This window comes from Schistocerca americana, chromosome X, assembly GCF_021461395.2.
Source record: "Schistocerca americana isolate TAMUIC-IGC-003095 chromosome X, iqSchAmer2.1, whole genome shotgun sequence".
Classification (NCBI taxonomy): domain Eukaryota; kingdom Metazoa; phylum Arthropoda; class Insecta; order Orthoptera; family Acrididae; genus Schistocerca; species Schistocerca americana.
The window spans coordinates 84,600,057-84,623,534 of NC_060130.1; the positions used below are offsets into that span (position 1 = coordinate 84,600,057).

Below are 23,478 nucleotides of genomic sequence, written 5' to 3' on the forward strand. Positions count from 1 at the left end.
CATGATGGTATTCTACCTTGAGGGAGTGCCACTTATTCCCTGGTGTTGGATAATTAGCCCCTATTTACGTAGATGCAGCTTTAGGCTTTCTGTGGCTGTAATGCGATCACCACCCTGTTTCACCGTGCTCCTAATGGGGAGATTGAGCAGATGGTCCATACATTTAAAACACAGCTGCTGAAGACCTTGCAGACATCATCTGGCTGAAATACTGCATTTGAGTTGGTATTGTACACCATTAGACCTCCTGCATCGTGTGCTGTGTGCCAAACCTGCATATAGGCCTGCCTGTGGGTGGAATGTCTGTCTGGGCATGCATATGCAGTTGGTGTCTGGGATGGACCCAAGGGGTCATCATTGGTGACAGAGAGCATCAGTGGCTTGATGTTAAGGCCAGACATGACTGTCTGACCCACCGACACGAAACAGCTCTGGCTGTGACCACAGTCGCATTTGGCACCCTGTCGTCACTTCCGATGCTCAGGCTGGAACTAAGATGACCGCCACCTGTGCCTCGTGTCCCTTCTCACTGGAGGATGGTTGAGAGGATCACGGTGTGTGTGTGCCTGTGGAGGTGGGGGACCAGTCCCTCTGTCGTGACCTTCCATCACTCTTGTTGTAACTGTGCAGTCTGCTGGCCTCTGCTAACCATGCAGTCCTCGGGCCTGGGTTTGTGTCGTAAGAATGAACAGGAAGTAATAATTGCCTTTTGCTACTTTTTTTCCATTTGAAATGGCTGATATGATTACATGTGTTTAATAAAAATGAATCTTTCACTTTACATTGGAGTGTACATGTAATGAAATTTTCCTTCAGAATAAAACTTTTCACTTGACTGAATCTCAGACCTGAACCTATGCCTTTCGTAGTCAATACTTCTACTCCCTGAGCTGTATGACCACAGGCGCAGTGTGTGTCTCACAGTTTGTCTGCGAATACCTGTCCGCTCATTCACATGCTGTAATAGTTTAATTTCTGTACCTCGTGCTATTTCTGTTGAATTTATTTAATTTTACGTAATACACATTTATGGGAAGAAATGTGGAGAACTGCGGGATGAACCACTTAAAGTTTCCAATATTCATTTTCATCAATTTGTTGACATATTTCTCACAATGTCTGCCAGATCACCTGTGTAGCCTCTGACTTTATCAGAGCTTCAGTCAGTCACCCCAGATGGTTGAGGAATATTCCATAGTAAATTTGTAAGGATACGACAGTTTTCCAATATTTTACTAATAAACTGAAGCCCACCATGGACTATGATCATGATGGGACCTTCAGATTATTGCTTTGCTTTGCAGTTGTTATCCCCCATGTGACTTGCCGTGAAATGCTTGTTACTGACATAACTCTGGTTAAATATCTGAGATGAATCTGTCTTTTTAAGTATGAGTACAGTAATGAATCAAATAATTACCTTGGGAACTTACTGAATTCAAGCATAATTTATCTGTTCAACAAACAGTTATGATCAGGAGTGGTTTTAGATTTGTACATCAAAAACGGTATAGGGAGTGTAAAGAATAAGATGGAGTTTTACCAAAAGTGCGTGTAGACTTCTTTAGGCTTCACTGATGGAATGTGGTGGTTAGTGATCAAGAATGCTGTACTTGTATTTTGGAGGAAAGTTGTTTGGATCCCAGTCCAGCCAGCCTGACTTAGGTTTCCTGTGGTCCCCCAAATTCATTTTAGTTGTATACATCCAAGTGTACCATGGAATGGTTGTTGACACCATCTTTGGCCAAATAAACTAATACTTCACCTTTTATGACACAGAGGGGTGATGACTTTTTAAACTTTCCATTCTTTACAGTAGAGCTCACCAATGCCGCTACTAAACTAAATTCACAGAGATTGTTCTTTTGTTAGAAAGTAGTGCAAACTTGGTTTTCAGTTAGCAAATTTGTTTCTTGATTAAATGTATTAAGCTACTCTAAGAAATGTATCAAACTGCTTTGCTCCAAAGTAGAAAAATTGTAATTACATTTTATACTGTCTAGTGTTGTAAGAGTTGTAACTTGTGTGTGTGTGTGTGTGTGTGTGTGTGTGTGTGTGTGTGTGTGTGTGTGTGTACACAACTTGAGTAGGCAATACAGCTTACTCAGACATCACTGATCACTGTCCACCCTACCTTAGACATTATTTTTCCTTCTTTTCTTTATCTTTGTCTGAAAACATGGTTGACTGGATTTCCATTATTCACCAATTGCTAGTATAAGCATAAAAACTACAGACAAAAGCTACAGACATTATTAAGAAAAGATACTAAGAGCACTGACCTTCAGGCACTTATATATGTTGTCTGATAGTTGTTTTCAGAAATCTGTAGCAGTATATTTACTGATATTACTATTATGATTCTTTGTTTGTCCGTTATGTATTAATACTGTCTGTTTCATGTTTTTCTTATAATACAACTAGTTTATAAACTGACAGTAGGATCTTAACTACTTAATGGTCCATTTGGGCATCATAGGAGATATTCCTCAGAGTATAAATTGTATCATTCGACACTCCATTCTTAATACTGTACCCGCATTGTTAGATTGTGAGTAGTAATTACTTAAAATGATTCTGTTGTTCAACACACTAGCTGGAAAAAATTGCAACATATCTCTGTTGTAATTAATCCAGAGACTGACAAAGGTGTTATGCACAATCCAGTAACAACAGTGTGACCACTGCCTATGTTTGGAATCAGCATGAATAACCACTCACAAACAGCAGGTGGCAGCGCCAGCGGGGGAGGGTATATAAAGTGTGTTGGGGAACATGGAAAACATTGCAGTCGTTATAATGTGGAAACAGAGCGGTTTATCTGACTTCCAGAAGGACATGATCATTGACTTTCAGGCCAAGGGTGGAAGAATTTCCAAAACAGCTAAGTTATGAAACTGTTTGTGTGCCACTGTGTTTAAAGTATACCGTGCATGGTAAAATAGGTGCTATACAAAACCAGCACAACGGTAGCTATAATGCACTACGGGCAAGAGATGACGGGGTGAACAACAGCTGTGTAGATATGTATGGGTGCTATACAAAACCAGCACAACGGTAGCTATAATGCACTACGGGCAAGAGATGACGGGGTGAACAACAGCTGTGTAGATATGTATGGGTGAGCATCAGACAGCCCAGGTGAACCCATGGCTACCAAAAATGTCTCCTCAATGACCGTTCAGCAAACATTGCTGTGTATGGTTCTCCGCAGCAGGTGCCTGGTTTGTGCACTCTTGCTGACTGGTGTTCATCGGCAACAAAGACTGGAATTAGCTCGCCAGCACTGCAGCTGGGTGTCCACTGAGTGTTGACAGGTTGCCTTTTCAGATGAATCACGTTTTATACTCCATTGGACAGCTGGCCATTGATGTGCACGGTGTGAATCATCTGAAAGCAAAGGGGTCCAGGCTGGAGGAGGGAGCTTTATGGTCTGGGGAATATATTGAAGGCATTACCCGAGTTATTTTGTCATTCTGAAAGGCACAGATGATTGATATAAGTATGCATCTAGCCTTGGTTACCATGTTCACTCATACATGCAGTTCGTTTTTTCCTTCACACAATGGCATTTACCAGCAGGACAATGTAATGTGTCACAGAGCTCACAATGTATGTGTGTGGTATGAAGAGCACCAGGATGAATTTACTGTACCCCCCTGGCCACCAGACCCTCTGGATTTAAACCCGGTTGATAATCTGTGGGACCACCTCGATCGAGCTGTTCTCGCGGTGGATTCTCAAGAGAAACCTGTCACATTCTGGCCATGGCACTGGAGTCTGCATGGCTCCATATCCGTGTCGTTACCCTCCAGAACTTCACTATCACTATTCCTGCATGTCTCGCAGTGGTCTATGCAGCAAAAGGTGGTTATTCAGGCTTTCGACTGATGGTCACATTAATGTGACTGGACAGTGTATATGTAACATGTCAAAATTACAATCTTACTTTGGTTGCTATCTTTGCGAGCAATCTGTACAGAATTGGATCCTGACAAGGCAGCCAATTTGAAGAAGTTTTGGGGTTTAAAATTTTATACACATTTTTATCTTCTAAATGCTGACTTCCTTTGGTGTAGTGCTTTGACATGTTTTGCTTGTAGAAGCTGTCAAGTGGGAATATGATTGGTCTCGGTGACTTTTCACTCATTATTTCACACTGTCCTATTACACAAAATGATTAAACTATTAGAGTTTTCCTTTTGAACATGTAACTAATAAGTACTCTCACAGTGGAATCAATACTTTGCAGTAACAAAACTCTTTGGCCCATTCACAAAATGTTCCTGCCCCTAAAAAAAATGAATTACAAATTTTTGATGCAGGTACCGAACTAATCTATGGGTAGCTTTTCTGATTCTGTAATTTTCGAGGAATTTGGTGGTAGAACAAAGCAATTTACAGGAATACTTATGTTGCGAATGCAAGATCCTGCTTTTAATGGGGTCGCATGTCAATTTAACAAGTTTTCCAGTGCTGCATCATATTTGTACTGTGTGTTTTTTAAGTGTTTCAAATTATTTGATGGAAAAGAATAAGCTGTAGGCATTGACTCTACTGACGACCAGCCAGCTAGCTGTCAATCAACAATAAATATAGTGTTTGTATACAAATATGAAGCTTGTGGTTTGGTAATAATGTAAAGCATTTCTTTATTTTTTGTTATTTGTTTCAGGGTTTGATTCCACATGTGTACCTCCAGATACAGATCTGCGCACAGTCCTGTGTGTCCCCTTAAATTTTTCGAAGTGTAGTCGTCAGGTACTGGCACATGCGGCTGAAGATGCAGGATTCGATGTTCTGCAAGTAATTAGTGAACCTATAGCAGCCTTGCTTGCTCAAGGCTATGGTGTTGAGTCCCCAGATGAGAGAGGGTGAGTGCTGTAAAGCAGTATGTTATTCTTGGTGTTGGTGATAAGTTATGAAACAATCTGCATGATCTTTAGCTACTAAATGAGGTGTTCAACATTGTTAACATATATTTTAGGGCGAATATGCTGCTCATTATTGAAATTGTTGTTTCCACTATTGACTAGCCTACATAAGATTGGAGGAATGCATGTTTTCTCCTGAGACTTTACTCTGAGGGCTTTGGCCCCAAAACACTGCATAGCATGTGCACATAGGCTGATGTTTTCATCAATAGAGCTGATAAACATTCCACAGTGATACGTTTCAGTGCTGTGTTTTGTGGGTTACATTTCTCCAAATAAATTATTAACTTCTTATTAACAGATGAAACTTTTATGTTAAGATGTCAGTGGTTCAGTTTGTTGAGGAAATCTGCATAAATAGCAGTAAAATATTATTTTATAGTGAAGTGTATATGAGAAAGACATGTTGACTGTTATTACATGAGCCCACATCAGTTGCTTTATCTTTTGATCCTGAGGTCAATGATCCTGCATGATCTAGACTACGGTCAGATTGCTCATTATTAGGTTTTCCAATTTAACGCAGATGATGGATCTCCTCGGGGAAATAACAATCAGATCATAAAGGAAGTCCTTTGGATATCCCATATGTTTACTGTGGGAAGGTCTCGTCTGAGATACAGAAGCAGCTCTGCAGCCATCTGTTTAGTGCAATGGTTACAGCTGGTTGTAAGTAATGCGTGTCATCATCTTAGTTCCTTTTGGTGGCGAACAGGGTTACTGTCACTCATCTAATGGAATCACAGTTCACAATTTGTTATTTCATGCCCAGTATTGATTGGAATCCTTGGTTTGGAGCCAGGTAGATTTAAACTAGAGGCTCCATTGATTTTTTGGTGATCTTGGGTGCAGATTTCTTGACTTAATGTGTATTGGATGTAGAATTTTAAAGTGCCTCCCTGAATTGGTTAGGCATGCAGTACCCGCAGAAAGGATTTCCTTCAATAGCGCAATATGTATAGTTTGCAGTATAGTTTGCATCCTTTTTTTTTTTATTAGATAAATTACTTTGTAAGCCTGTTTACCTTTAGATGTTGAACACCAAAGAGCCATGATCACTTCACATGTATTTCATATTGAGGAGATCAAATAGCCATGTAAGTCAACTGTGAAAATGAAAACTGAATATTAGGTAACTGGACAAGTATTCAAGGCAAGATCACTGAATTACTGTGACTTGCTTAAACAGCATTGCTTGTGTAGCAAGTGGAACAGAAAATTTGGTAAAACTAGAAACAAACAGAAACAAAATCTTAAATTCTGACTGGAATATATATGTGACAAGTCTCTTTCTGTGTAATGAGATAAATGCAGTCAACAATAGATAATTTGGGTAAAGTTAAGCCTTAAAGGTGGGCCAAACTTTCTTACTAAAACTATCTATTGGTGACACACTACATCAGTTGAGATGGCATGGAATGCTACGGAAGATTTGTGGAAAAATATTTCTGATACTTTACCTGATCGTGTTTTAGCCATAGGAGAGGTTCCTGTTAGCCAGCCATGCATGACACAGATGGCAGGGATGGCGGTTCTAGTGAAATTGTACTAAATATCTTATCTGAAAATTATCTTGGACAGCCAACTAAGTAGAATACATACGATGTAAGTATACAATTTATGCTGTCAATAAAAAAATGTGAACTTTTCAATTCAGTGAAAATAAATGGATGAATCAACAAACACAGAGCTACAGCAGCATCATTGATCAGTGGTGTTGAATGAAAAGTTGTGCATGATGTGTCAATAAAATGACAACAAACTATCTGAGCAACTATTTACATCTGGGAAGGAGAATATTGATTAATGGGAGAGATTCACAAGCCTTGTCAGAAACATGCTGGTTGAGTTTGTGTGATGGGATGTAGTGAGATGTGGGGAAGGACCCACCAAGGTTCAATGACAATATTACTCATTTAGCCCCTGAGGGCTCACAACTCTCGTGTCAGTACCTACCTGCTTGGCTACCATGGAGCCCCATGCTTTGCAGAATTACTTCGTTTCTGTCCTGCAAGCTTATACTTCCACTGTCCCTTTCTCCCTCTGCCTCTCCATTGTTTGGTTTTCTTGATGCAGACCCAGCTCAGATCTCGTTCGTGACTGGGATTAGAGTTTCCGCTTTTTTTTTTGTTTTTTTGTTTTCTACAACTTTTCATTAAGTAAAGACATAGTCCCCGTTGTTAGGTTTGACCTGCCATCAGTTTTCAGATTCTCCAGAAATGAATACCATGCAGGGAAGGTCACCCAATGCAGTGTAAGCTCCAGCATGGTGGCCATCCTGTCATGGTGGTCATCAAATAGCTGCACAGTGGTAGCCCCCTGGCCACGTGGATATCGTATTGTTGGTGCCTGAGCTGAAAACTTCCCATGTATGCCAAGGTTTATGTGCATGTGCCCATTGTGACTGGGACACGGGGACTCCGAGCAACGGATTACTGGCCACGTAGCCATTTTCTGAGGCTGGGTGGCGCGCATGGCAAGAGCCCCCATTCGAAGTGGGTGGCACCATGGCGGATGAGCCGCAAATGAATCTGATGAAGTTATCTTCCGCCGGTAGCTGTATGATCCCAGCAGTCTCTATGGAAGGAAAGTACTGTTTAAGTGCAGAGAGATATGACCATAAAATGTTTCCTTCCATATGGCTAAGCGGCAAGCAGAGAAATATCCCCCCCCCCCCCCCCCCCCTGTCCCCCCAATATTTAGTTTGCTCAAGGATTGATGGGGATTCCTTCTTGGCCACAGAACCCTTCTTCTTTGTGGAGAACATAGAAGTCAAGCTTGGGGAAGTGGCAGCCATTTCTAAAATGAAAAGTGGGTCAATTTTGATCAAAACAGTATCCTCTGCCCAATCACGGGTGCTACTAGCTCTTGACAAGGTGGGTGACATACCGGTGACTGTCACTCCCCATAATAGTCTAAATATGGTTCAGGGCATTATTTTCACAGAGACCTGCTCTTACAATCTGATGCTGAGCTACGCACCAACTTGGAGTGCCAGGGTGCACACTTTGTTAGTCATGTACATTGGGGACCAAAGGACAACAGTGTCGCTACCAGTGCCTTCATGTTGGCCTTTGATGGTGATTCATTACCTGAAAAGGTCAGGGTGACATTATACCAAAGTGATGTGAAACAAAGCATCACTCCCATGGATGCCTGCCCAGATGGACTCTCAGCCGTGTTGACTGGGATGCTTTTGCCTCTTTTGTTGCCCTTGGCTCCCCACTGCATGGAGATATTGATGAGGCAGTCCAGAATACAACTACAACCATTATTTGAGCAGCTGATTTTGGCGATTCCCTGTTCCTTCTGTGCACCCCGACAGAAGACAATACCTGGATGGTCATCAGAAATTGCAGAGGCCATTAGAGATCGTAGGTGAGCTCTCCAGCACCATAAGTGGCACCCATCGATGGAGCACGTTATTGCCTTTCAGTGGCTCCATGCCTGGGTCTGCCATCCAATAAAACGATGGAAACAAGAATGCTAGGAACAGTACGCTTCAACCATCAGACCATGAACCTTCCCTTCATAGGTTTGAGCCAAGGTCAGATGTATCTACAGATACCAGACACCTGCAGGTGTACCTGGTGGTGTTACGTTGAATGGTGCCATCTACACTAACACAGATGCCACATTGTTCTCTGTATTATGCTAGAGCCTCTGAGTCTGAGAACTGTCAACCCTTTTTTGTGTCCTAAAAAAGTGGGTAGAGCAAAAGCAGTTATCTTTTACTGCACACCACCTGGATCCGTATAATGCTCCATTCAGTGAGTGGGGATTTGTCAGTGTCCTAGCCCACTGCCCCAGGGTCGGACCACATCCTCAACCAGATGATCAAGCACCTATCTGTGGATTGTCAGTGTCATATCCTTGCCATCTTTAACTGCATCCTGGAGTGAGGGTGACTTCCCATTGCAACAGCGACAAATCATCATCATCCCAGTACAGAAACAGGGCAAGCACCCTCTAGAGATAAATAGTTATTACCCAGTTAATCTCACCAGTGTTCTCTGCAAGTTGTTTGAATGCATGGTGAGCTGGCGGCTGTGTTGGCTCCTTGAGTCTCGGGGTCTTCTGCCTTCATCCCAGGGCGGTTTTTGCCGAGGTGACTCTATACTGAAAATCTGGATTGCCTGGAGTCTGCCATCCAAACAGCTTTTGTCCAATATCAACACCTTATAGCCATCTTCTTCGACCTGAAAAAGGCTTAAGACACCACATCCTAGCTACTGTACACATCTTCTTATCCCACCATACTTTGCAGGTTCAACTTGCTGCTTCCCACAGTACCACCCCCACCCCCCTCCCCTCCTCCCCCAATCCGACGAGAGAATGGGGTACCACAGGGCTCTGTTAGTATGGATGTCGCTGAACATCGACTGCAAGGTGCCATAGGAAAGGCGCAGTCATGGGACCTCACCCATGGCTTTCACTTTACAGTGTTGAAACTCGTGTTATGCACTTCTGTCAACATTGTAGTGTTCACCCACAACCAGAACTTTACCTCAACAGCCAACTACTCAATGTGGTGGGAACGTTTTGGTTTTTTGGACTGGTCTTAGATCCTAAGTTGACTTGGATTCCCCATCTATGCTAGATTGATCGAAAGTGTTAGCTGCACGTTAATAGTCTTCACTGCCTGAGTAACACCAGCTGGGATGCAGATCGTACTACCTTTCTACAGCTTTACAAAGCCCTGATACAATCCCGTCGAAACACCGGAATCCATCCCCCGCAACAGCAGTCCAGATCAAGGATTACAATCGCAATCCACATCCTGTCTCTCCTCTCTGAACTCCAGTTGTTTCCTCTATCACCTCTCCTCCAGACCCATTCACTACACATTCATGGTGCATCCCTCGGCCACAGCGTTGTCTTGACCTATCACCAGATCTGAAAGACTCGGTTCCTTCTGAGGCCGTCTGCCACCAATTTTTAGCCATTCTTGTCATATCTTGGGGTTCAGAAGTAGTCTGTACTGATGACTTAATGGGTGCTGGTCACGTGGGCTTTGCTTATACTCGCATGGGACACTGAACTGTGCTCCCTGCCAAATGGTTGTAATGTTTTCACTGCGGAGTTGGTAGCCATCTCTCGTGCTCTTGAACATATTAGTTTCTGCACCGGTGGATCCTCTCTCATCTTCAGCAACTCCTTGTGCAGTTTGCATCTCTTGACCAATGTTACCTTCACCGTCCCTTGGTAATGGCTATCCAGGGTTCCCTGTATGTCTGGACCCCAGGCCACATCAGGATCCTGGGAAATGAACTTGCTGGTAGCCTGGCCAAACTGGCTACCTGTAAACTGATTTGTGATGTTGGTATTCCAGTAATGAACCTCTGATCAGTATTATGCCATGAAGGTTAGGGAATCTGGAATGGTTCACTCTGACTTTGCCAAACAAAGTAGGGTGATGAAGGAGACTACAAATCTGTGGAGGTCCTTCATGTGGGCCTCTCTCAAAGACTTGATCGTCCTTTTGCTGGCTGCGTATTGGCCATACTTGACTAACTCTTGGTCATCTCTTCTGTCGCAAAGACCCACCTCTCTGTCATTGTGGTTCCCATTTGCTGGTGCTCCACATTTTGCTGGACTGTCCGAACTTAGCCACCATGCAGTGGGCTCTTAATCTCCCTCACTCGCTGTCTCTGGTGTTAGGAGGCAATGCCTCAGTGGCTGACTTAGTTTTACGTTTTATTCTTGAAGGGAGCTTTCACCGCTCTCTTCAAGGTAGGTCCACTTACCCATATTGGCCCATTGATGGGTTGGCAGAACACTCCTTGCCTCCTCTGCCAAGTCCGTGCTGTGGCTATCTGGGCATTGTGGTGCAGCCTGGTCCTCACCTTACCTGCTCTTTTACTCCCCCCCCCCCCCCCCCCCCCCCCCTCCTATGGTCTGTTAGACTTGTTCGTCTTTTGTCTCTCTGTACTTCTCTTGTCGTGTCCATGTTGCTAGTCTATCCTAGGTGATTTCTGAGTGGGCTGCATCTGGTAAGGGGGGGGGGGGGGGGGGGGAGGGGAGGGGACTGGGATGTATGTTCCCTCATTGCATTGCACTGTGCTTTCGGAGGCTTCTGGCTGCTCCCTAGAGGGAACACCTTTCTTGTGCTCTCTCTCTTTCTTTCTTTCTTTCTTTCTTTCTTTCTTTCTTCTTCTTGTCCATTATCTCACCTTCATAGACCTTGGGGTTTTCCTCCCCTGGGTTTTGTGTGGTAGGCTATCTGATCTACAGGCATGTAGACCTGTCTGTATGAGGAAAAAGGGACTGATGACCTAGTAGTTTGGTCCCTTTAATCATCCAGTCAACCAACCAACAACTCTTAAGAATGTTATATTCTGAAATATAAACTGCCGATTGAATAGGTCATCATTATGAGTCAGAAATTGTGAATCTAGCATACCTAAAATACATAAAACCATGTCAGTATTATGAAAGGGTTAGAGTGCTACTCTCCATGTTGAATTGCAGATAGGCATAATTAAAAGACTCAAACAAGTAAGTTTTCACACACACACACACACACACACACACACACACACACACACACACAGAGAGAGAGAGAGAGAGAGAGAGAGAGAGAGAGAGAGAGAGAGAGAGAGAGAGAGAGAGTCACACACAGTCTCTGGTTGTCGAGACCAGATTGCGACTCAAAATCTCTGCTATATGGTGATTGGCAATCTATCTTTTTCATAATATTGACATTATTCCATCCTGGATTTTCCATTGTTAGATGTTATAATGTCATCATTAATTAAATAAGAATGGTGGTGTTTTTATTGTAGTCATAATTAAGAACAGATTATTTAGAATGGTAATCCACCAGTCACAAGCTGTGAACAGTTGTTACAAACTACTTGCAAAAAGAGAAAAAAGAAATAATTTCTGTTGGCACTCCTGTCCCGCATACAAACTGTAACTTCAACAACACACTAAAGTCATACACGCCCATGTCAGAACCTTTGAACACCATGATGAAAAAGGAGTTAAATGTGACTGCACGTTAAGCCCAATCAACGGAAGGAAAGGCAGGTGAAACAAGGACTTACTCTTGGAGAAAGGTACACGAAATATGTCATAGAGACTATGAAGACCATGAATTAAATATTAAATGTCGTTCGCTATATTGCTATGATGGATAAAAAGTGAAACACAATCAACATCCAATGTGCCGTTTGCTAAAACGACCGATAACTCAGACAGCAAACATACAGTAGAACGTAAGTGGTTAAAAAAGACACATTTGGTCAGGAAACAGCTAATGGCCAAAGGTTGATGACAGTGAGCACAAAGTGATGGTGGGTCACCACTTGACAAATGACGATGGCTAAAAAGACAGTACCCAGTATGTAACCTAGCTAAAATCATCTCCTTGCAGCGAAAGGGCTGAGAGAGGAGATCGGCCAAGCTTCTGGGAGATGTTTCATTCCCTGGAGTTTGTTCCCATGAATGGAAGACCAATTGTAATGTCAAAGTGACACCACCTTCAGATAAAAGACAACATGGAGATCATCAGAAGGAATGGAAGAACTAGCTGGATGATGTAGGAGGACTGCAGACTTGGCAACAGTGTCAGCAGCCTTGGCAACAGTGTCAGCAGCTTTGTTTCCTGTCAGACCATCCATCAAGACAGAGCAAGTGGAAGCTTTCTTTGACCTGTTGCACTAAGGGATAGACAGTGTACAGTATACAGAGGCTCTGAAAATCACTGAGAGAATCCAAGCAGATGACAAAATTGAAAAGCCTGTGTCGCTGGATGTACCGTGTGGCCTGATACAGAGCAAAGAGCTCTGCTGTTAATACTGAGCAGTGTTCTGGAAGCAGATATCGAAAATGGTCGGTGGCAGTGATCAGGCATACCAGACACCATGGTCATTCAGAGAGCCAACAGTGTACACAAAGGTACTATCACTAAGTTCCGTGCAAAGGTTGAGAAACTTACACCGATAGATCGAATCTGGAGAAGTTTCCTAAGGAAGCGAATCAAGTTCAAGGTGAACATGGGCCACCACAGAAAGTCAGGGTGGTGAAGGGTACACATCCATCGGGAAAGTGGCAGATAGCATGAAGTGAGGCTGCTGGAGCAGTAACCAAAAGCGAACTCCAGGAGGTAACGGAGAAGAGGGACACACCTATTGGCAGTCAAATGAGTCGTTGAAGGAGGCGACATAAGATGAGTGGCCAGGTATGGCAGACAAATGGCATGTGTATCTGCTGAGGAGAACATCATGTCGTTATGACCACAGTAGTTAGGCAGCTTCTGCATAGAGACTTTCAACTGGGCTGGTGTAAAAGGTGCCAGTGGCCACATGGATTCGATGGTGGTAGATTGTATTTAGACAGTGTAAGATGGATGTATGTGCAGATGCATAAACGGAGCATCCATAGTCTACTTTCAAAAGGCCAAGGGATCTGTACAAACGGAGGAGGGTGGTCCAGACCACTCCCCAGGAAGTACCACTGAGGACCCGTAGAACACTGACGGACAGGGTACAGCGGGCAGCCAGGTAAGACATGTGGGAGGACCAAGAAAGTTTCTATCAATCATGAGCCGCAGGAATTTCGTAGTTTCAACAAACGGTAGAGCAACAGGCCCAAGACTGGGTGATCAAAAAGTCAGTATAAATTTGAGAACTGAATAAATCACGGAATAATGTAGATAGAGAGGTACAAATTGACACACATACTTGGAATGACATGGGGTTTTATTAGAACCAAAAAAATACAAAAGTTCAAAAAATGTCAGACAGATGGCGCTTCATCTGATCAGAATAGCAATAATTAGCATAACAAAGTAAGACAAATCATAGATGATGTTCTTTACAGGAAATGCTCAATATGTCCACCATCATTCCTCAACAATAGCTGTAGTCGAGGAATAATGTGAACAGCACTGTAAAGCATGTCCGGAGTTAAAGTGGGGCATTGGCGTCAGATGTGGTCTTTCAGCATCCCTAGAGATGTCGGTCGATCACGATACACTTGCGACTTCAGGTAACCCCAAAGCCAATAATCGCATGGACTGAGGTCTGGGGACCTGGGTGGCCAAGCATGACGATCATCACCAAACGACGCGCACAAGAGATCTTTAACGCGTCTAGCAAAATGGTTTTTTTTTTTTTTTTTTTTTTCCTTCGGTTCTAATAAAACCCCATGTCATTCCAAGCATGTGTGTCAATTTTTACCTCTCTATCTACATTATTTCATGATTTATTAAGTTTTCAAATTTATACTGACTTTTTGATCACCCGGTATAAAGAAGGTGGAAGAAACCCATTGTGCAGCCAGAAATTCATACAAATGGTTTTGTCAGTGGAAAAGCGAAAGCCATTGTTGATGCTGCATGAGTAAAGCCAATGAGACAATGCTGAAGACTTCGCTCAAGGAGACAAGTCCATGGGGAACTGCAATAGGTGGCAAAATCGTCAACAAAAAGGGACCCGGAAATACCCAGCGGGAGACAGGCCATGATAGGGTCAATGGCAATAGCAAGGACAACGAATGTCAGGATGGACCCCTGAGGCATCCAATTTTCATGGATAAAAGTGTCCTACAAGTCACATTCCACACGTACTTTGAGAAGTCTGTCTTTTAAAAATTCCTGAAGGAAACGTGGCAGGCAGACTGGAAAGCCCCACATGTAAAGAGTACAGTGGGTACCGGTCCTCCTGCTGGTGTCGAAGGATTTCTCCAGATCAAAAAGCACGTCCACAGTCAGTTATTGTTGCAGAAAACTGTTCATGACATGGGTTGCCAAAGCGGTGAGATTGTCAACTTCAGAATGGCACGCCTGAAATCCACACTGTGCAGTCGTTAGTAATTTGTGAGACTTGAGTCACCATACCACCCGGGCATTAATCATACGTTCTAAACATTGCAAACATAGCTAGTGAGGGAAATAGGGTGGTAGCTAGAAGGAAGGTCTTTGTCCTTACTGGGCTGAGGAATGGGTATGATGAAGGCTTTATACCAGCGTCTGGGGAGCATGCCATCTGCCCAGATGTGGTTGTATGTACTAAGCAGAAAATGTTTGCCCGCAAGAGAAAGGTGCTGCAACATCTGAATGCGAACATCATCCGGCTGTGGGGTGAAAGATAGGGATACAGTGAGAGTGATCAGGTCCCACATAGGAAAGGCTGCATTGTAGCATTTAAAATTCTAAGAGGAGAAGGGTATTAGCCAAGCCTCCTCCATTTGTTTCCAATGGAGGAAGGTAGGGCGGTAATGGGTGGAGCTTGAAATATTTGCAAAATAGTGGCCCTAGCTGGTAGATATAGCAATGGGTTCCACAATGACATCATCTGCTCCGATCAGGCCAGAAATTGGTGAATTGACCTTGGGCCCAGAGAGTCGTTGGAATTTAGCCCACAAAATGGAAGACAGAGAGGAACTGTTAAAAGAATTAGTAAATGAAATCCAGCTAGCTCCTATGGCATCCCAAAGAGGGTGATGACACTGCGCACGTGACTGTTTACATCAAATGCAGTTCTCCAGTGTTAAAAACGCTGAGAGTGTGTCTCTGCACATGAATTGTCACAGTACGCGTCAGTCCACCAAGGACTGTGACATGATGCGGTAAAGTGGAAATGTGAGGAATGGAACATTCTGCAGCGGTAAGGATAACTTTTGTAAGGTCATCACAACTGGGGAAATGTCGTTTGTCAAAGGTCACCAGGGAGGAGTAAAGCCTCCAGTCTGCCTTTGAAAGCTGCCAATTAATTTAGTAATTAGATGAGGGAGGAGTCGGCAAACAGATAGGATGTGGGGAAATGGTTGCTCAAGTATGTCTAAAAGAGAACACACCACTTGAGACGACGGGCAAGCTGGGCAGTGCAGAATGAGAGGTCCAAATGGGAATGAGAGTGTGTAGAGTCTGAAAGGAACGTTGGTGCTCCAGTGTTAAGGCAGAAGAGGTTGAGTTGATCGAGAAGGTCAACCGAGAGGGCACTTTACGGACAGGTTCACAAAGAGCTGCAAAGGGGGTGATGCGCATCAAAGTCACTGAGCAGCAAAAAGATTTGGGAATTTCCCAACGAGCTAGAGGAAGTCTGCCTTGCTGAAACCGAATGACAGGGATTTAGGCGGTACAAAGAGAAAAGGTGAAGCGAGGAAGGAGAATGCGGACTGCAACAGCTTGCAGCCGGATGTTGAGTGAGAGGGTTTGACTACGAATGTCATCACGAATAAGCAGCACGACTCCACCACGAGATGGATTGCCGTCCTTGGCCATATTTTCCTTTTTTCATAAACATTTTCTTCTCCGGAGAACCAAAAAAAAGAATTACTGATACAAATAAAATTGGCTTGATATTGTCTACATTGTCTCCATAAGTTATAAAGTGATTTTTACCTAATTCATGTTTTAACCTATCTGGAAAGTGATTGAGTCCCCTGTTCAGCATGTCTTCGAGACAGAGTACCTCTAACATAATTTGTACAGGTCATTTCCAGCCTAATTGATACTTTTTATTTACAGATGAGTCTTTCCACTATTTTAATAACTGATTAAATGTTCGTGCTTTTGTTGGGTAGCTGCAGAAAAGAAGGCTGTCTCAAAACACGAACCGTGATGAGATGTAATATGATGAGCAGCCACCTACTACTGTCAAACTTCTTTCACTACTTGCATTATAGTTTTAATTTTGTTTAGAGGTCTACTTACTGTGTTGATGCAATGAATTGTTTTATCCTGTATTTTTGTAGAGCTCTTGCCAGATATTCTCTGCAGTATTAGATTTAAATGCCTATGTTGCAATAGGACCCATATCTCTAAATCTGTGATTTGCTGTTGTGGAATGTGAGTCTGTTTCAGTGTTGGGGCCACTCCTGTTCCTTATTTATATAAATGATATGCCGTCTAGTATTATGGGTAACTCTAAAATATTTCTGTTTGCTGATGACACTAGCTTGGTAGTAAAGGATGTTGTGTCCAACATTGGCTTGGTTTCAAATAGTGCGGTTCATGACCTAAGTTCATGGCTTGTAGAAAATAAATTAACTCCAAATCACAGTAAGACTCAGTTTTTACAGTTTCTTACACACAATTCAACAAAACCTGACATTTTAATTTCACAGAGTGGGCATATTTAGTGAAACTGAACAGTTAAAATTTCTAGGTGCTCAGATGGATAGTAAACTGTCGTGGGAAGCCCACATTTAGGATCTTGTTCAAAGACTTAATGCTGCCATTTTTACTATTGGAACAATATCTGAAGTGAGTGATCATTCGACACAAAAATTAGTCTACTTTGCTTATTTTCATTCGCTTTTATCATATGGTGGTATATTTTGGGGTAAGTTCTTGTTGTATTGTAGATTGCATTTACTTAAATTTATGGATTGACTTTTTTTGGGTTCATATACATTTTATTTTTATCTATTATTACTTTTATGTTGTAATTTCATGTACTGACATGTTCCATGACCTGGGAGATTTTCTCCTCAATTTGGTCCTATGGAACTTGACATGTAAATAAAATAAATAAAATTAATTTGAATGTTGATTTTTGTGCATCATTATCTGACAGGCCATTACTAAATTTGATCACAATGTGCTTCTCAATTTGAAGACAAGCTATTGAAAACAATACGTATGATCCTGCGACTATTTCCCCACGCACTAGTTGGAAAGTGTGACATCTTTATCAGATTGGAAGTTTATTAATGTTGTTTTTGCTGTAAATTAGTCAAAAATATAATATTGAAATCTTTACCAAATTAATTTGATGTGTATCTTATAAACTGAGATTGACAAAGTCCTAAGTCTGGAAAGTAAAGTCATCTCACCGAACTGAGAGGTGAAGTGAAAACTATACTTAAAATAACCCATCTTTAATCCAGTTTCTAAAAATATGGATTGTACCTAGTAAGATGTCCTAGGTCTTTGAGGCATGTGGTTTACAATATATCATGCGAGTTTGGTGTGAATTATTACAACAGTGTAATCACATTATTAATGAACAGTGCAAGAAACACTCCAAAATGTATAACTAAGACGTTGTGAGAAACCATTCATTGCAAAGCATGGTGTTACCAACACACACAAATTATTATTTGACAACACTGAAATCCTGGCACACACCTTGTGTTACTGGGATTCATTTATCAAGAAAGCAGTGGAGATCCACAAGTGTCCAAAATTTTGTAATGGAGTTGATGGCGTCACCTGAATCCCAACATGGAGGAAAGATCTAGAAAACAATATAAACCCCATACTAATGCGAGTGGCTGATCTGTTTCCTTATCATTGTTGTGGTATTATTGCGAGCATGAGCAGTGCTAAAGAAAGCATGAGAGCTTTAAATCTGACAGATATGTGTTGACTAGAGTTTGTTTACATCTTACAGCTTGTCATACCAAGGTATTAAGGAGACATTTTGGGAACTTGCTTACCTGTTTTGGTGAATTTCAGTAGTTGTTTCTGTTTGAGTGAGTGTATGTTCAGTGAATTCTGGAAGTAGTCAAAGTTACAGGTTTTTAGTTATTCCAAGATAGATACCAGAGACTTTATGCTCATTTCATTAATAATGTATCAAGTTACCTCTTCATTTTAATATTTGGTGGCTAAAATCTGCTTCATTTTAAATGATCAAGACTTTTTATTTATATAAAAAAAAATTACACGGACTTGATCAAATCTGGTAGAAGTAATATTACTGAATATATTGCTGTGTTAGTCTAGAACAAAATTAGGTAAGTAGAACCCAACAACATACAGATACTAACTTTATATAAATTAATCCATTGAGTAGGAGTAGTTGTCAAACAGAAATTATTTCAGTTGTTTTTAAAACTTTTATTATGTGCCTGCACCCTTAATTTGTAGGTGATGTTTTCAAATATTTTTACAGCTGAGTAAGTTAAGTTGTGAATAGTGGAGGCAATTTTTGTTCCAAGTGTTAGACTTACAAACAATACTACTATTTTTAAATTGTGCCTGATGCCTCACAACAAACTTCATAAGAGAGGTTGTTAGGATGCCTAAATTTTTAAACAATTGCCTTCATGAAGTTTGAGGATGACCACCAGATATCCTTACAGAATATTTCTGTATGATGAATACTTAGTGTCTGTGTGTAGAATTGCCTCAAAAAACTATTTCCAGTCACATCAATGAATGACAGTGTGCAAAGTAAGCTGGTTTTTTAATGCTTTCATTAAAAAAATCAGCAATTACATGTAGAGAAAATGTTGCTGAATTCAAGCATTTTAAGAAATCTGTAATATGTGATTTTCTATTCAAGTTTTGGTCTATATGTGCACCTAGGAATTTTGAACAATTGATTTTACATGTTTCCCATCTCCCAGTGCTCTATTATTGTTGCTGGTGATATATCTTGCCTTGTACAGATTTCAGTGAAGTGTATGTTTTCTAAGTAATATTCCGAGAATCAATATTTTTTAGCCTTTCTTTTATTGATCAGTCTGTTGTCACACCTCTGAAGGACTTGATTGTGATTGTTGCATTATCATCAAAGAACACCATTTCTGTTTTATTAATGTAAGGTGGAAGATCATTTATACATATCATGAACAGGAGTTTTCGCAGAATTGAACTCTATGGAATGCCTGTAATAATTTGTCCACACTCAGGGGGAGATTCATCATTAAAACTTCATGAGCTATCTAACATGGCCATTTTCTTTCTGTCAGTGCAGTATAAATTCAACCACTTAAAGCATTGTACCTTGAAAACTGAACTTTTTAAGTTTATCCAAAACAATCTTGTGATTTACAAAATCAAATGTCATACATACATCACAAGAACGTCCTGGTAGGTATTGACTCGCCAGTCAGATATTTCAGTATGTGGTCAGTGAAATGGTAGATGCCATATTTAGTGGAGAGACTCATCTGGCAGTCAAATTTTGACTGACAGTATATTTGTAGATAGGCATGACCATTCTTCAATACATTACCTTTTGCAGCAACTTTAGAAAATGAAGTTCATAGTGAAATTAGTCATTAGTTATTAATGTCTGTCCTATTACCTTTCTTAAAAAGTGTTCTAATATTGTTGGGCTTTGGCTGGTCTCGAAAGATACCTTGTGAAAGTGATGCATTAAAAATATGGATGTAAACATCAGCTGTAACTGAAGTACGTGCTTTTAATATTTTGCTTGAAATACTATCATCCTTATGAGAAATTCTTACTCTTGAGTGTTAAAATCCTGTTATCTATTGAAGAAGTTGAGTGATCTGAAATTTATGCTTGTGATACTGGTTATTGCATATGCTGCAATGCTTTTCCTTTCTTGAATTTTATGTGATTGGCTGTTCGAGAACTGACAATAGTAGTGATGATGTATAGGATAGGTGGGCAACCAGTTGCCTGCAGGCCGGATTCGGCCCATCATTGGTTTCAGTTTGACCTGCAGAAGAAATTTTTGGGGAGAGTGTGAGGCGCTCACATTGTACTCCATCCAAGACCTATTTTTGGATATTTCTGCTGATGCTCACCTTGCCTCGGGTTTGCAACTCGTGACACAGACCACTGTCAGTTTTGCTTAGTCTGCACATGCATAATGCAATTATACCACAGCTGACTCCCCCCACATGTTACTTATTGCGTACTGCCTACATCTGTGTTACACATTGATGGATTGTAAACATTGGTAACAGGTGACAATGACATGAAAACTGCTGACTACTCAGGAAATGTGCTGATTTAAATGGCAGCAGGGTGCCATTCATAGTGGTGTGTCACTCCCATAAACATTGTCACAGGTGCTACAGTTTTCACTTCCTGCACCTGAAGCACTACTATTGCATCACTTGAAAAGTGGTCTGTGAGCTTAAGTAATTATGTGAATTAGGCCCACAGGTTACCCGTGCCTATCCTACAGCAATGTAGGAGTGTCTGGGGGTGGCACCTAGTAGCTCAAATTCGATTTCCTGTCTATAAGGACGAGAAAATTGAAAGCATGAGTTTCAACTTTTGATTTGTCACAATTAAATAATTTTCATTTCAGGAAAACCTTGTGATCACATGTGCTGTGCAGTTCTACACTGTTGCCTAGTAAATAAGCTATATGCTTTTAAAATATCGGAACAGGCATGAAGCAGGATTGAAGACTTGCTTGCAAATAAGAGTCCACTATGTTGTTAGTAAAGGGATCCACAGATAGAAATAAAGTAGCATCCTGTGTACTAAACGGAAGTGCAGTAGGAATATTATTAGAACTGTGTGGGGGGGGGGGGGGGGGGGTTGCAAGTCGTTTCTGGATAACTCCCTTGGTAGAGCATTTACCCATAAAAGGCAAAGGTTTCTACCAGTTCAGATCTTAATTTGGCACACAGTTTTAATCCACCAAGAAGTTTCAGTAGGATTACTGTTCACTTTATTGTGTTATGTTGTGCCAAATAATACTGACATTAGAAAATTGTTACAAATTCCAGAAAGACTTGTAATTTATCAGTACTTGGTGCAAAGACTGATTACTGACTGTCAGTATAAATAAATCTAATATTGTGCTTCTAGATAAATGATAAGTATAATAATGTTTGAGTACCCAATCAGTGATCAGTCGTAGAAATCAGGATGTAGAGTTCATGTGCTTAGGGGTATAAGGTGGAATAGACACAAAAATCTGACTTTGTGGAAATCAGATGCCAGCCAGGCTTTTATTTGTTGAAAGGATTTGTAGGAAGTGCAATTTATTCACAAAGGAGCTCACCTATGAAACCTTCATTTGACCAATTCTTTGGCAATTTGGTGTCCTTACCAAGTTGGGTTAATAGATGAGATTCAAATAAGAGGTTTACAATTCATCATACATTTGTTTAACCATACCAAGAACGTCACAGAAGTGCTTAATAAATTGTTCCAATACAGGGTTGCCCTCAGGAAGTAGTACTTTTTCATTTGGTTATTACGAAGTTTAGCTTATATTTAGACCAGTATAACTTATAGGTAACTGTTCTGCACACGTTACCATTATTGAAAAGCCAAACAAAAGTTTATTTCATAAAATGTACATCATTGGTGATACATTGCTAAAGAGGTTTGTGGAAGGTCCTTGTTGAATTCTCAACTATTTCTTGAAGAATTTTCTCTGTGTCTTTATGTATCATGGCTTTCAATTGATCAGTATTGTGGAGCCATGAAAAAAGCTTTTTTCTTAAGATGATCCCACAGAAAAAAATTTGCTGCCGAAAGATCGGGTGCTCTCACTAGTCATGGGATAACACTGAATCATAATAGTAATCGATGTGGAAAGTGGCACCTCAGTTTAGTAATTGAGTTAAAAGCCCCATCTTTCTCAAACCATATTGTGTTTAGATGAAAACTTCCCTGCAGTGTGTGGACTGAAGAAATTATTGATAAAGGCCGCATACTGCTCAGAACTGACATGTACTGACTTCCCATTGTTGTTGTCTTCAAAAAAATATGGCCCAATGATTCCAGTGAACTGTCCAAAAGCACACCAGATGATGACATGTGAGCTATCCTGCAACTTTTCATGAATGTGCTACAGATTTGTGTCTAGAGTAATATTGAAAGATTGATTTATTGATAAACCTATTCATATGAAAGTTATATGAAAGTTTGCTTCATCAAACATCACGAGATTCATCAGAAATACCTCTTACTGGTCAATTCTATCCAGTAACATTGCGTGGAAATTGTACCAACTCACTTTTATCTCCCCGCTGTAACTGTTGAGCCACTTGCATCTTATAAGGAGGAAACTTCAAATCCTATTTCACGATCCCCAGCAAAGACGTGTGAAGGATCTGTGATGGTCTGGAATGGTGACAGACTGATCACTGTGGGCTTTGTTGCAGAGCTGCATGAAATCATTGGATATTTACTGGCATTCAGATTGTCATTTCAGGTCCCTTATGTTTCACACTGGCTCCACAGTCTGTCTTACACCATTGTTTCATCTGTCTGGAACATGGAAAAGGCAGACTCTACCATGGAGCATAGACTGCTGCAATGCTCTGCACGTGACATAACTCCCCTATTGCCTCAGTATGCACATGCACTGGCCAGCGTTCCATACTGAACTGAATGGCATATGATGTGGACCTGATTAGATGCAGTAGATGGTGTGAATAATCTACACCGTTGCAGGGTGGCCAATTGAAGATATACTATTTCCTGTGGGCCAACCTTTATAAGTATTTTATAGAAAAAAGAAGTTAAACAAATTTTCTTTAAATATCTGAGCTAGCAGGGGGATAAAGTGGCTAATATGGTGGTCTGACATTCAAGAGGTCAGTTTTTCAAATCCCCATGTGGCCATCCAGAGTTTTATTTTCTGTGGCTTCCCTAAATCTCTTAAGACAAATCTCAGGATGGTTCCTTTGAAAAGGACACTGCTGATTGCTGATTTCCTCCTCCCCCCCCCCCCCCCCCCCTCCTCCAACCAGTCCAAGCTTTTGTTCCTACTCTGATGACTTTGCCCTTAAGAGGACATTAAATCATAATTTTTGGTCCTTTTAAGTATCTTCAGAGATTAAAAAATGTTACTTGCTCTTTTCATGTCAAAAATTGTGCAGTGGTTGTAGGTTGTGGCACTTGAATAGATGGCATATT

General features: G+C 41.2%; 1 pseudogene; it reads left to right on the forward strand.

Moving 5' to 3' along the window:
- Nucleotides 1–23,478, forward strand: part of LOC124555368 — a 204,720-nt pseudogene that overhangs the window by 93,205 nt on the left and 88,037 nt on the right.